Raw genomic sequence first — 15,533 nt, forward strand, 5'->3', positions numbered from 1 at the left:
AAGATTGTAGTTCTAGCCCTTTTTTCCCTTTTGTGTGAAGTAAGTTCATATGTTTTGTAACGTGTTTTATTAACCTACCCTGGTCTTGTTTAGTATTTCTAATTTTAAATTTGTTTTTTTGGAATTTTTTCATTGTACACCGCCTAGAAATTTCATTAAGCGATATAAAATTTATTATTATTTTTTTAAATCTTTATTGAATTTCCAAAACATTGTCAGTGCATTACAGATAATATAACATTAAAAGTTTAAATAAAATGCACCTTAATATACAAATAAAGAAGAAAATAACCATTTCCCCCCTCTTTCTCTTAATTATAACATGTTAACTCATATTAATTATTACCAATATTATACTTATATAGTTTAATTCCTCAAAATATCCCTCCTTCCCTTCCCCCCACCCTGGATGTGTAAGGAGATTTACAAAAGAAAAACAATCATTATATTATTCTTATTGTTTGTTAACAAATGTAGTCAATGGGCTCCATATTTTATTAAATAAATTACTAAAACCTAAGCATTCTGTGTTTATTCTTTCATATTTATACGTATTACACACACTCGCCCACCAGAACGAGTAATAAACTTGAAACTTGAAAGGAAGTCCTAAAATGCTCTGTTTTATTAAAGGCAATGTAAACATCTGTGTGCCTATAAAATAGACACCCAAAATTATGCCGCTGCTGATGTTTATGCCAGCTTTGAAGGTGATGTAAATGCATGCATGTGCTGTCAAGCCTCAAGTTGTAACTGTCATGCTCCTTCCAAACTGTGCCCCTGGGAATTCCTACCTATGGCACTCAATTTATTGGGTTTAAGTATGTATGTAAACGGTTGTGCAGTTTTATAATGAGCCTTTCCAAGTATAAAACTGACTTTACATGTGGAATAAGACACCGCAATGATAGGAATGGTATTAAGCAAGGTTTTTATTTTACTCCATCCCACTCTTGGAAAGTTTGTGCATCGTGCCATCGTCTCCTTATGCAGGACCAGAAAAAAGGATTATGCACACTGTTACTTTGTATATAGTTTATTGAGTTTAATACTGCTGTAATTGTCACAGGATTCAGTCACCTCGTTCTCTTTTTAATTTTTGCTTCTAATTTTAAATGGTGAGAGATATAAATTTGAAAATCTGAGAAGTCTGCACTACATGTAATATTGCTGGACCTCAGCAAAGCATTTAATGCAGTCCAAGTAGGAGGCTTATAAATTTAAACTCAGCAGCCTAGGGGAGGACCTGAAGACTGGATTAGCCACTGGATGAACGATTGGTAATTCGTGGGGTGCTGGGGATTGTTCTTGGACTTGCTTCTGTTTAGCATTCAGTCTTGAGGTGTGAAAGTGTAGTGTATGTTATGTAAATCAGTGAAACGGATACCTTGTATTTTTTAGGGATTAAGGGGTTGGGACTTGTTTACCGTCTTTTTGTAGTTTTTACAAACACACTCAAAGCAATTTACATACGGGTACTTCAAGCATTTTTCATATCTGTCCCAGTAGGCTCACAATCTGTCTAATGTACTTGGGGCAGTGGAGGACAAAGTGACTTGCCCAGGCTGTAGCTCTTACCACTATGCCACACTCAAGAGTATGAAGACTTTGAAAGATACTGCACATATATAGTCTATATAGTCTAGCCCCTAAATACATAACAGACCTCTTCTCATTCCCAACCAGCAGACATGAGAGAAGAGCACACCTGAAATTCGTCTCCCCACCGGCTAGAGGATGCAAATATAAGAGATACCATCAACAACTTCTATCGTATCAAGCAGCCTTATGGGGCAAAGACTTAGAAAAACTAATTACACACACAAACAACTATGGAGAATTTAGGAAACACCTAAAAACATACCTGTTCTCGAAATACCTAGGTAATGAATCAGGACAATAGCCCCCTTCGTAATCCCCCCAAATCTGATCTTGTAAACTGTCAACCCCTAATCAATAACTATGAATGCTCCAATCAATTTACGGAATTTTTCTAATTCATTGCAAACCGCATGGAACTTCACGGTCCTGCAGTATATAAACTTATATAAACTGTTGTTACTATTACTAATGCTGTTACTATCAGATGTACACTGCTATACTCTGTAAATCGCTGCCTGCGCAGATTCTCTTTATTGTGAACCGCCTAGAAGTCGCAAGATTGTTGGCGGTATATAAGAATAAACTTATTATTATTATTATTATTATATATAATAAATTCAGGAGGCAGCAGTAATGTGGAATTGTTGTAGATAGAAATTCCATGGTGAAGGGAAAGAGAATACAGGTACATTACATTAGAGATTTCTATTCCGCCATTACCTTGCAGCTCAAGGCGGATTACAAAAGAATTAAGGTTGGTCAGTTACAAGAAGGGAATAGTGATCTGTTACAAGAAGAGATCAGAGTCATGACTAGTGAAGAGGGCGAGTATTCTCAGGGAGTTAAGAAGATAGGAGGAATGAGGTGTATACTTCTATACTCTCACTCATTCTTTTTGCGGGGCCACATTTTGGATTTGTAGGTACTTTTGGAGGGGCTCAGAAAAAATAGTTAATGTCTTATTAAAAGAAATATATATCAATACTGTAAGGAACTCCTGGAGAAAAGAGGAATTTAAATAAATTGTATGTAAGAAATTTCTAGGAAAATAGAAGCAGAGAAGTCTTTTCTAATCAAGCATACACGAATATGCGATCATTGTCACAATTGCACTATCACTAATCCTTTGGCACTTGAACCGCCAAGACTTTTTTGTTCGGGTTCCTTGAAACATGGTCCATGTCGGGACCTGTTGAGAACCCTTCAAGAGATAAGTGGAAGATTTCTCTTTTGCCATTGAAAGATAATTTGTATTATTAGATTAGTACACACTAGCACTTTTTTTCAATATTTCCATACATAGTGATGGGGCGGTGGGTTTGGCTAAAGGAGCTTCGGCTTCTGGCTGAATCACACATTTCTGAGTGTATGTGACAAAAATCATAGAAATTTCTTAAATTCAATTTATTTAAATTCCTTTTTTTTCCAGGAGTTCCTTACAGTATTGATATCTTACTTCATTTTTGACCTTCTATATCTTATGAGATTTAATAATCCAATCTCCCTACTACCTCTTTACATTGTTATTAAAAGAATGACAATTTTGCATGAGGTAAAAGCTCTTTATAGTTTATAAAAAATTTACTTTTGGCTAAGTCTTAATAATAATATTGTAATTTATAGCTAAAGAGACATATGATCAAGAAACTGTATTTCTGATGTAATCTTTTATCTTGTATGTATTTCTGATGATTTGTATTATATTTTTTTCACAGATTGTCCAGTACTTCTCATTGTAAACCGCCTCAAACTATTATGGCTTTGGCGGTATACAAGAATAAATTATTATTATTATTATATGAATCTTCTCCTTCCCTTCCATCTACTCGACCCCCTTCTCTTCACTACTGGAAGCTGAAGATCTAATGTTTAAAAAGCTACATTACCAAGTTGTTTGCCTCTTTCTTTTGCTGGTGTTTGAGATTCTCCTTGTACAGTAGTTAAGACACCTACACTGTGCCAGATAACATTACCATAGCCTCCTACTACATGTTCATGATTGAAGCCTTTCTGGGTTAAATCTTTAATACAATTTTCCACTTCTATATAAGTTTTGTACAAAAGTTTGGAGAAAATGAACATTACAGAAAAGAGAGTCATTCGGTGTCAGGTCAAAAGCGCGCCGGGACAAAGGCGCACGCAGACAATTGAGCGCAGCGTGGAGGTGCGCGCTGCAGAAAATTACTGTTTTTAGGGCTCCGACGGGGTGTGTGTGTGGGGGGGAACCCCCCCAATTTACTTAATAGAGATCGCGTCGCGATGTGGGGGTGTTGTGGGGGGTTTGGGGGGTTGTAACCCCCTACAAGTTACTGAAAACTTCACTTTTTCCCTGTTTTCCCTGTAAAATGTGGAGGGTTACAACCCCCCAAATCCCCCCATAATGCCGCCGCGATCTCTATTAAGTAAACTGGGGGGGCTCCCCAACAAAAACCCCCGTATACGGGTAGATGGTATGCTGTGCATTGTTAACTATAAGTTCCCCATGTCGCCTTGACAAAGAACTCGGAACGCGTTGGCGTTCGGGGAAACAGTTTGCAGCTGAATGCTAAGTTGAAAGCTAAGTATATTCAACATGAATAAGTTTAATAACTAAAGTTATAATATAAATACAAATAAAAAATTCTTAAAACAATATTTATAAAAATATAAAAAAGTAAGGAGGAGGAGGTACCTTGGGGCAAATGAAGAATTTACCCATTCAAACTATGCTGTTTGGAGGGCTGTCTGATACCCCTTAGGACCTCTGTTAACCTTCCAGTGGATAACAATTAAATCCCTGTTGCGGTATTTGTACTGAATCTGTAGCTGAGTGTGTTTGCCAAATTGTCTTTACATAACGGAAGCTTGTTGTAAGATATACTCATCTAGTCATTTAAGTTTTTCAGTCACATTTCTTGCATTGCAGAAGGCTTTAAAATAGGTTATCATTATAAGACAGGAAGTTTTTAATGCCAATGATGTGTCATTGACCCTGAATACACACTAACCCAGGGATCTCAAAGTCCCTCCTTGAGGGCCTCAATCCAGTCGGGTTTTCAGGATTTCCCCAATGAATATGCATTGAAAGCAGTGCATGCACATAGATCTCATGCATATTCATTGGGGAAATCCTGAAAATCCAACTGGATTGCGGCCCTCAAGGAGGGACTTTGAGACCCCTGCACTAACCAGTCTTTGGAGGGTAGTGGTGAGGCTGTGAGGCTTTTTCCTCTTGATCTTACATTGACAATATAAGCCGTGGAATGCTTAGAAATGTGTATTCATTAGTTTTCAATCCAAAATAAGTGCTCATATACTCTCTTTAGGTTTTATTCTAAGAGTGTTTCATCAGGCTACATATATATTGCTCTGTAGCAGGATTTCTGTGGATAATGAGGGCATCTGAACCAGGGGCTTCATGTTTCTCAGCTCTCAGCACTTAGTAATACTGTCGGTATTGAATTAAGACAATGTAGACCTGATCTGCTAAGGGTTTTGACCCATTATATGCCGACAACAGTAACCATTCTAATTCAAGCCCTGTATTTTCTCATAATATGGACAATTGATCTGTTTTGGAAATTACTGCCTAGAAGCATTAGGCCAACACATACAAACACATTAAACACTCCTATCTCCCGTTTGCTTGTCTTGTGTGTGTGTATATGTGAAATGTGTCACTGTAAATACTGGCCCATTCTGTTTCAGTGCCTTAGTACTCCAGCCCATTACAAGGCTCTGTTGGTTTATATTTTTTGAGCTGCTCAAACATGCTTGGAGATATTTCCTGGCACATTAGCATGAGAACTGTGATGCCAGTTAATGATCTGTCATCGGTGTGCTCTCATAACCGAAAACAAACTTGCATGGTTCAGACCATTCTTTTGAGCTGAGAAAACCTAAGCAGAGTCTCAGAAAAATAAAATGGTGCTGTAATCTGTTACACATTTTCCTTATTAAATTAATTATGCAGAACTTTTTTACTGAAGTGTTACTTGAAGGGATAATGATGATGATGATAACAATTAAAGGTAATTTTTCCCACAAAATGCTTTTGACGTTGGGAAATTTTACAGTGAGACCTATTAGATTGCAATATGAAAATGTATTTTTCCTGGATATGGTGAAAACACTTTTTTTCTCTTTGGAGAAATACATTATAGTTTACCTTTCCTTACATTTAACATCATGAGCATACTACTTTGTTATAGCATACACTGGGGGTGTCAGTCCCTCCTCAAGGGCTGCAATCCAGTTGAGTTTTCAGGATTTCCCCAATGAATATGCATTGAAAGCAGTGCATGCAAATAGATCTCATGCATATTCATTGGGGAAATCCTGAAAACCCGACTGGATTCCGGCCCTCGAGGACCAGAGTTGCCCATATCTGGCCTAGAGTCTTTTGCAATCTGTACAATACTGTAGTGCCATGACTTAAGTAATGATGGCTAATGTCCATTCTGGAAACATTGCTTGAAAATCTCCATATTGAGCCAAAATCATGCACAAATCAGACTGTCTTTGGTTTCTCCTTCTTCCTTTGCTTTGATTTTGTTCTATGTGATAAACTGATCTTCATTCATGATTCCACTGACATGGTTAATTCTGCCAGTTCAGGGCCACTTGATCACCTGGCCACAAGTTCAATCTGCAATTTGTAGGGATGAGTGTTAGATTGTTTTGTTGTGTTTGTGTGTAATGGCTTATTATGCAAGTCTTAAAATGTTTCGAATCACTTGAGCATCCTTTGGGTAGAGAGGCAGTGCAGGAAAATAATAATACAAATGATATACAGTGTTATCCCTGAAATGATTTTGTATGCACCTTTTTAGTCTACATTAATTTTTTACTCTTGTTCATGGCTCTTAATTTGATGTGCAAGTGTGAGATAAATGAACTTTGACTTCAGCCTTCCGTCTACTGCAAATTTGAAGTAATTGTCCTTTAAATTATCTTATGCTACAGAATTGTTGCTCCCAGTCCCTGTTGTCATCCTGTGAATGTTGAGGTTAGATGTTGGCTCTGTCTATTGGCCTTGAAGAGCTGTAAGAGTCCAAGCCCTCTGTGTTTGGTTATTTGCCTTTCTGTTGGGGCAGGTGGGGGTTTATCTAATGATTCTATGGGGAGAGGGATGGTGGTTCTGCTAATATAAAAATGGGAACATTATTTGAAGAATTGTTGTACATGTTTTATGTACAAACTTAAATTTCATCTGCTGTTTGGATGCCCAGTCTTCCAATTTCATAAGGTCTTCCTGCAATTTTCGTAGTCAATATGCATTTTAACATCTTTGAATAGTTTTATGTCATCTCCATATTTAGTAACCTCACTCATCATTCCCCTTTCCAAATAATTTATAAATGTTAAATAGCATCAGTCCCATGAGGCACTCCACTGTTCACCCTCCTTTACTGAGAGAAATTGACATTTAACCCTCCTCTCAGTTTTCTGTTATCTAATTCCTAATCCACAAAATTGCCGTTTCATGGCTTTTTAATTTTCTTAGGAGTCTGTCATGACTGACTTTGTCAAAAGCTTTCTGAAAATCTAGATGCACAACAACTGACTCCGCTTTATCCATATGTTTATTCATGCCTTCAAAGAAATGAAGCAAAGACTTCCCTTGACTGAATTCATATTGATTCTATCCCATTAGTTATGTAGTTGTGATTATTAAATATACTACTGAATCATAAACTCCTCAGATGCAGGTTTAACTTCTCTAGTCCAGTGACCTTAGATGAGTCATTTGGTGTCTGTGCTTTAAGGTCTCGTTTAATATGTTTGACTGTAAATCTTATTACAATCCTTATTGAGGGAATGCTATAGAAAACCAAATTAGTAGCAGTAGCTTTCAAATTGGATTTTTGGAGTATTTTCTTGATTGAAAGATATCCTGAAAATCTATCACTGACTGTGGTGTTCTGTAGGTATTCTGGTTTTAATAGCATTCAAAAAAATCAAACAAGTTGAAAGGATGTATTCCTGGTGGGTATATGAATATGTGGAGTAGAATTCTAATAAAAATGGCATATTTCGGTCAGTTGTACACTATGGGGCTTATCTCTCTGTGTAGAAGTAGGTCTCTTTCCCAACATGTCTACCTCTCCTGGTTGGGTCTTATGTTCTGCCACTCAACCAATAGGTGATGGAGTCAATCTTGAACAAAGGAAGTTCAGATCAGGATAGAGATGTTGTAAAGTGTTGACACTTTAAGTATCATACTATGACATAATGTGTTCTGTTTGAATATTTTTATTGCTGTAAATATCTATTGCCTGTCTCTGGTTATACTGTATATACACGAATATAAACTGAGATTTTTGGGTCTAAAATGGGGGACTCGGTTTGTATTTGGGTGAGCGCCCCCTGCACTGGTTACAGACCTACCCCAGGCCTGCTGTAAGTCCTGGTGGTCTAGTGGTGGGCCTGGACAGGAGGGATCCCTCCTTCCTCCTGTCCCAGTTGATTGACACATCCCACCTCCCAACCATTTCCCAAACTTTAAAAAACCCACCTTACCTTTAACAAACCCTGGTGGTCCAGCGGTGAACTGAGGCAGGAGCAATCTTCCTACACTCCTGTCCTGTACAGAGCTGCTGTCAGAAATGGCTGCAGCGAGTTCTTGCAGCAACCTCGCGTGACCGCGGGAATTCACATGGTAATGTACAGAGCAGGCGCGTAGGAAGATCACTTCTGCCCCGGTTTACCACTGGACCACCAGGGCTTTAAGGTAGGTTTTATAAAAGTCTGGGAGGCAGGAGGGAGGTGTCTCAGAGTCAGCTAGGACAGGTGGCAGGATGGATCTCTCCTATCCCTGCCCACTGCTGGACCACCAGGGCTTACAGCAGGCCCGGGGGAGGCCTGCATGGCATCGGTGATGGAGGGAGGGGGGCTGGCCTAGCAGGGCAGGAAGAGGGGGGGGGGGCTAGGTGCAGTGGGGCTGGGAGCAGGGATGGGGGCTGGGTGCAGAACCTGGTAGGACAGGACACCTGAATATAAACCCCCAGTTTATATTTGAGTCAACCTTTTTTCCTCCTTTGGGGGGAAAAAAGGTCACTTCAGTTTATATTAGGATTGATTTTATGTTAGAGTATACATGGTAATAGCTGTACATTAATTTGGAAGAATTTCTTCAGAAAGGCAGTAAATGAAATATATTGCAACCTGTGAATGTCAAAGTTCTAAATTTGCAGAAATTTTGAGTACTAAAGTCAGCACTAGCAGTGAACTTGAGATACTGACATAATATTCAGTATACCCTTAAGAATGAGGTTCATTGCTATCAGGGTGTATACAAAGCTAAACCATTTGGAGACATAACACCAAAGGAAAGCACCAGACCTCTTATTTAATATCTGAAGCAGGATCACAGACAGAAGGGTATGACATTCTCATCAGGCATTCATTTTTACTTGTCACTTTGTATCTTGAATTTGTGTGTTGTCTTTGTAGTAGAAAGTGCCTGAGGTTATTTACAATATACAATAAACATAAAAGCAATCAAAATTATAACCAAATATGGAATTCCTAGGATACAAGAAAGTTCACAAAGGAAGAGAGCAAAATGAAAACCAAAAGGACATGGAGAAATAAATTAAAAAGAACATAGAACAGAAATAACCTTAAACAGCAATGAAAATAGATCTAAACACAGAGGGCAAACCTATAAAGCAGGGGTTCTTAACCTGGGGCCCTTGGACAGGTTTCAGGGGGTCTGTGAGGGTCAGATAAAAATTTATATTCACCATACGGTCCGGTACTGTTGATTTTTTTCGCAGATAACTACTGTGTTTCCCCGGAAATAAGACAGTGTCTTATATTCATTTGGGCCCCAAAAAAGGCACTAGGTCTTATTTTTGGGTAGGGCTTATTTTTTTCATATACATGATCATCTCTCCCTTCCTCTCCTTCACCCCAATTCTTCCTCTTTGCTTTCCCCCCACCCATGTGCAACATCTTTCCTCCCCTCTCACCCATCCCCTTGTGCCTTCCCTCTGCAGCATCTTTCTATCCCTCCATCCCCCTGTGCAGCAGAACCCTTGAGCACCCCCCCCCGCCGCACAGCTGAACCGCTGATGACCCTCCATCCTTCCCTCCCAACCGATCCCTGCCAACTGCGACCATAAATTATCAGTACGCAAACGGTCTTGGCGAGAAGGCCGCGAAGCAGCCTGTGAGTACTGCTGGCCCGATGCTCCTCTGCAGCAAGGTTGCGGTCGGCGGGTCGGTTTGGCGGGTCAGCGGGAGTTCGGCAGTTTGGCTGTGCGGCGGGGGTGGGGGGAAGTGCGGTTGCCTATGACTAGGGCTTATTTTCAGGGATAGGGCTTATTTTAAGATCTACCCTGAAAATCATGTTAGGTCTTATTTTCGGGGAAACACAGTAGAGAGTAAATGTAGTAATAGTAGTAACCGTAATAGAACAAGCCAATTTTGTTGTTTCACTTATCAAAATGGGCATATTTACAGGAAATCATATAAAAAAACAAGTATTATGTTTCAGTGAATTAGATAATATATTAGCGAGTCAGAGAAAACATAGTGCTCCTTTTACAAAGGTGCGTTAGGGCCTTAACGCGTGGAATAGTGTGCACTAGCCGCTACCGCCTCCTCTTGAACAGGTGGTGGTTTTTCGGGTAGTGCGCGCTAATCCGGTGCGGGCGCTAAAAACATTAGCGCACCTTTGTAAAAGGAGCCCATAGGTATTTTACTGTAAAATTTATTTTTGAATGTTCAGTTTTTTTTCTTTTCGGAATATTTATTGTAAAAACTCCAGCATCACCATCTCTCTCCCCCTCTCTCTCTCCCTCTCCCTCTTTCTCTCTCTCTCTCTCCCCCCTCTCTCTCCAAGAGCCATATTTTCAGGTGGTCCGGATTTCTGGCATCTGGATTTTTAGACATGCACTATATTAGGAATTAGGCAGGAGCATTTTTAGGAATAGAAGCAAATTGGGGCACCCTTGCTAAAATAACTTCTAAATTTCTCCGAACTGCTCTACAGTCACCGGAAAGCTTTCTGAGGACTAAAGCTGCCTGTGTTTGACTAGTTATGCTTTTCTAATGTGAAAGTAGTAATTCATAATTCTGGCTGATGCTGCGTTATTAGAGTGTTCTAACACTCTCACATTTAACAGATTTTATTTTATTTTTTTTAAATTTCAGAGACAAAGCATGCTTTGTGCATTTTAAGTGTCTCCCAGCAGCTCATATAGATGCTGAGGAGCGTCGCATAATGTGAGGACAGTTCAGTTTGCAAAAGAGATGAGCGAGGTGAAAGGGTATGGAACAGACCAATAGGGAATTATTATTCACTTTCACATAAGAGCTGAAGGGTAACGTGAGAAACAAATTTTCATGATGTTGTGAGAGCAAATAGTATAACTGGGTTTAAAAAGTGATGGGTGTTCAGGGGTTGCCATGCAGCTTATTTTAAGAAATTGGAAAAACTGGGATAGGTTGAACTCTGCATTCTGGGGGAAATCCCTTTGTTATACATATAAAATGGAGTGTTACATGGCTGTACAACAGGGACGATTTAAAAATTTTATGGATGTTTGGGAGCCATTGGCTAAATACTGTAAAGAGAAATAATTAATTCTATTTTATAGACAAGTAAATATACACATCCTGGGGGGTGGAGTAAGAGGAGGGTGTGGAATTGGAATTGATCCGGGGATTTTATGAATAGTTTCATGAAGGTTTTGATATATTTGTTTATTAGCCGGGAGGGGGGGTGTGTGTGGATTTTTTTGTGCAGTAATATTTATAAGTTTGTTGCGCTTATTATATAATGTACAAAAATGTGAAACATTTATTGCGCATTTGTAGTTTGAAAATCAATAAAGAATTTTTTTTAAAAAAAGTGATGGGTAGAGAAATGGCCTAGTGTTTAGAACACATGGCTAAGAACCAGGGAAGCCAGAGTTCAAGTCCTGCCTCTGCCACCAGCTCTTCCTTGGCAAGTCAGTTACGCCCACTAGTGTATTAGCACAGTTCAGGAAATTCAGTGCATATAAAATGTTTAACACACCTGTAAAGTAACATACATAGCCTAAGAAGATATGTACATGTTAAAATCTGATGTGTGTTAAGACCCCCCTTTTTTAATTAAAATGAATGAATGAAACAAATTGAAAAAAAAAAAGTGAAAATCGTGGTGGGGAGGAAAGCCAATTTTTCAGAAAAGAAACCAAAACATTTTTGTCTTACGTACATTCCTCTTGTAAACCCTCTGAGGAAAGGGAAATAGAAATTTAGCTTGCCTTGAGCCTGGATTTGGAATGGCAAGTATTCAAATCCAAATCCATTAGGTAGATTAATCACAGACTTGTAAACAGTCATCAGATATATTGAGTACCCCTCAGCTATAACTGGAAGGGTGTGAGGGAAATAGTGAAATGTGGAATTGTCCTATTTCTCTTATGCCTCCTCGAAGCACCCACTGTTTATAAACAGGATGCCGAGCTAGGTGGACCTTTGGCCTGCCGTGCTTTGGCATTTCTGATGCAGTTGAGGTTTGTTTTAGAAAGTCAGATTAAGGGGTGTGAAGGCCGACAAAGATTATATCAAAGTTGCTTTTCCCCTGTATTTTTTTGCATAGCTTCTTTAAGGTGTATCATATTCTGAATACATTGAAATGTTCTGCTGTGAGGATATGTAACATTCCTATAAAGGTTAAATCAATAAAAATGATTTGGCCACGTTCCTAAGCAAGGCTAGAACAGGTAGCCCGTTGTTTTAAGGTTCGCTTGGATTTTTGAATTAGATCTTCACAGTGCTTGGTAGTGTGTGTGTGTTGGGGGGTTTGGGGGTGGGGGGATTTACTACAGTCTTATTGCTGTATGCAAACGTTATATATTTCTTTCAGAAGATGGTATCAAATTAAGAAAATTCCTGAGTAGGGCGTCTGAGCAGCTGTAAAATAATCAAGCATTACTTAAGAGGCTATAGTATATGTGCAGATCAGGTTTGTCTGTACAGATTTTTAAAGGATTTCAGTTTGCACTGGAGAGTGAAGTGATACCGGTGTGTGTTAGATGGCAGGTAAGTAGTATAAGTTTAAAAAAAAGAAAAGAAAATGCAGTATATTCTGCTCCCAAAAAGTTGCCTAGAAGTGCCGCTCTTTAAAAGCAATGCTGGAATTCAGTACGATCTGTGCACTCTGGGTCAGATTTGATAAGAGGAGCCTAAAGTCAGGCACCTACCTTAATTACCCAAACTAAAAACATTTCTTTTTCAAGATGCATATCATAATCTCTAAATACTTCCTTTCCCAAAACCAGTAAAATCATCTCCACCGCTTTTATGAAGCGACCCTATCCCTGTTATCATACCCTCCCCCCTCCTCCCTTTCTTTTAAATTTCGTTTTAATAATGTATTTATTGACCCTTCCTTCCCCTTATTACCCTCAAATTCATGTAAGTCCTTGTTTATCGTCTTTGTAATGTTCACTCCTCTCTCTCTCTCTCTCTATATATATATATATAATTATTATTTTATTTCATATTTCTTCTTTTTTTTTTTTTTTAGCATTGTAAACTGGCTAGATACACGTTGATGGTCAGTATATTAAACACAATACCCAGACCACCTTAATAGATTCAATTATGAGCTTTGACAAACTCATAATAGGGGGGGAAAAAAAAAATAATTGGCCGATAGGCACCTATCCGATTCTTTTAAAGGTAGGCACTTATCGCAGGGCAACTAGCTATGCCTAACCCCTAAGTGGGCATGTTTAGGGGTGGAGACAGACATAGGTGCAGCTAGGTGTGATTCTCTAAAGAACTTAAGTGCCTGCAATGTAGGCCAGTAAAACCCTAGCCTACATTACCGGCGCCTACTGATAGGTACCATTGGGCATGATTCTGTAAACGGCGCCTAAGCGCGATTGACGTGCAGCCAGTGCCTGCTGATTTAGGCACCGTTTATAGAATCTAGCCCTCTGTGTCTGAATCGAGCCTTCATTCAGCGATTATCTCAGATGGTCAGCCTCGATAGGTGAGTCGGCAATCGCTGCGTTTTGACCTTAATATTGCTGCTGATTGCGTTCTATCAATGTGTAAATCACGTTAAGCGCTGTGGTGCATTTTCAAAGTGCACTGGTCTAACACTAAGCATTATTCCTCTTGTGCTTCATATAAAGCTGGAATGTATTATGTAGGCTGTATTCCTTTCACCATAGTTAAGGCCCTTTGCATTCTTAAGGATTATCTTTTAGGTTTTATATAAACTGTGCAACGACAGTATAGTGAGGCAGACAGCGGACCTGATGCAGACGTCTTCTACAGTACCTCGGAGCGGTGGGTGGGGTGAGGGGCTGTTTAGTGTAGGAGACGGTAGTTCTTAAACTAAACAAACTTTAAAAAAGGAAGCTTGAAATATGCCCTCACAGATGCCATTAATAATTAGGGCTGTATCTTTTCAGATGTTTTTCAATTATGGAAGTGTGGTCAGTGAATTAACCACGTATCCGGCTGCTCAAAGTCCTGATCGTACTGGGAATGCTCCAAATCATGTGGCTGTGTGTGTCCTAATTGGATGTGTGGTGTAGCCTTGTTCACATGTGCGTTGCACATGTTCCTGGAGATTGGTTGGGTAAAAAGACGTTATGACTTGTGATGTAAAATAAAGCAAGATAGTTCTTTACGTGCTTTCTCTAATAATAGAACAGTCCCTCCCTTTAAAGATACACACTTTGAGGTAACAAATTCCACTATTTAATGCTATATTGTAAAATAGGTACATCTGTGTAGGTGAATCATGGTTCTGTATAATTACACAAAGCTATCTGCATGGTTTGATAAACAGTGGGTATTCGACGGGGAGGAGGTGTTCTGCCCCGGGGGGAGGCAATGGCAGGAGGGAGTCGGCATCCCTCCTGCCATATTTTTGAGCACAGTGGGGAGGGGGGGAGCGCTGATGGCAGGAGGGAGTCGGCATCCGTCCTGCCATTATTTTGAGTTCGGGGAGGAAGCAATTTGTCAGGAGGGGAAGCTTTTTTTCATTTTTTTCTCATTGGCCAGAGATTTTGTGTTTGTTATACACACAAAATGTCTGTGCCATTGCAACAACCAGGCAGACCTGTCGGTACTGACAGGTTTACAGCAGCTGGGTTTTAGGAAAGTAAAACCTGATTAAAAATAGCCAGGCAAATGTTAGTGAATCAATTGCTTGGCTATTTTGCATGGGGGTTTTACTAATTTGCATGGGTTGGATCGGATCGGACAATGGGGAAAAACACGCAGTGAGCCATTTAGTGAATCGGGTGGGTAGCAGCGATCGTCGCTAAACGTGTGAAAACAGGTTTAGCGACAATCGCTGATTTTAGTGAATCAGGGCCTTAGTGCCTCCTAAATTGAAGGCAATAAGTGTTCCCATGTTAATGTTTTTCACCTAACATGCACTAATGTGAACATTTGGCATATGACCTGAAAATAAAATATTCTATATATAATATTACCAAAATCCTTATCCATATAATTAAAAAGTAAATAAATTCTCATTACCTCTTGCTTAGATTACTGCAACTTGCTTCTCTCAGTTTTTCCACTCAACCATTTCTCTTTCCTTCAGTCTGTCTAAAATTCTATTGCATGACTTATATTCTACTAGAGTCGCCATACTCGTATTACCCTTCTCTTCAACTAACTTAATTGACTCCCCATCTATTTCTGAGTATAGTCCAAACTCCTCTTACTGACTTACAAGTGCATTAACTCTGAAGCCCCTGAATATTTCTCCTCACTCATCTCTCCCTATGCTCCCTCCCGTGAACTCTGTTCATCAGGTAGGTCCCTCCTATCTGTTTCCTTCTCTTCCATTGCCAAATCCAGATTCCATCTCTTCTATCTTGCTGGACCGAATGCATGGAACGGACTGCCTGAGTCATTATGTCAGGCGCCATCTCTAGCAGTATTCAAATCCAAGCTAAAAAATACACTTTTTCGAG

The 15,533-nt window shown here is 39.4% G+C and overlaps 1 protein-coding gene across 3 annotated transcripts in view; it reads left to right on the forward strand.

The window, feature by feature from the left end:
- The window catches only part of SUPT3H (SPT3 homolog, SAGA and STAGA complex component), an 827,513-nt gene that overhangs the window by 71,062 nt on the left and 740,918 nt on the right, over positions 1 to 15,533 (forward strand). The gene's annotated exons all lie outside the window — the stretch shown is intronic.

The sequence above is a fragment of the Geotrypetes seraphini genome, chromosome 3 (genome assembly GCF_902459505.1).
Source record: "Geotrypetes seraphini chromosome 3, aGeoSer1.1, whole genome shotgun sequence".
NCBI lineage: Eukaryota > Metazoa > Chordata > Amphibia > Gymnophiona > Dermophiidae > Geotrypetes > Geotrypetes seraphini.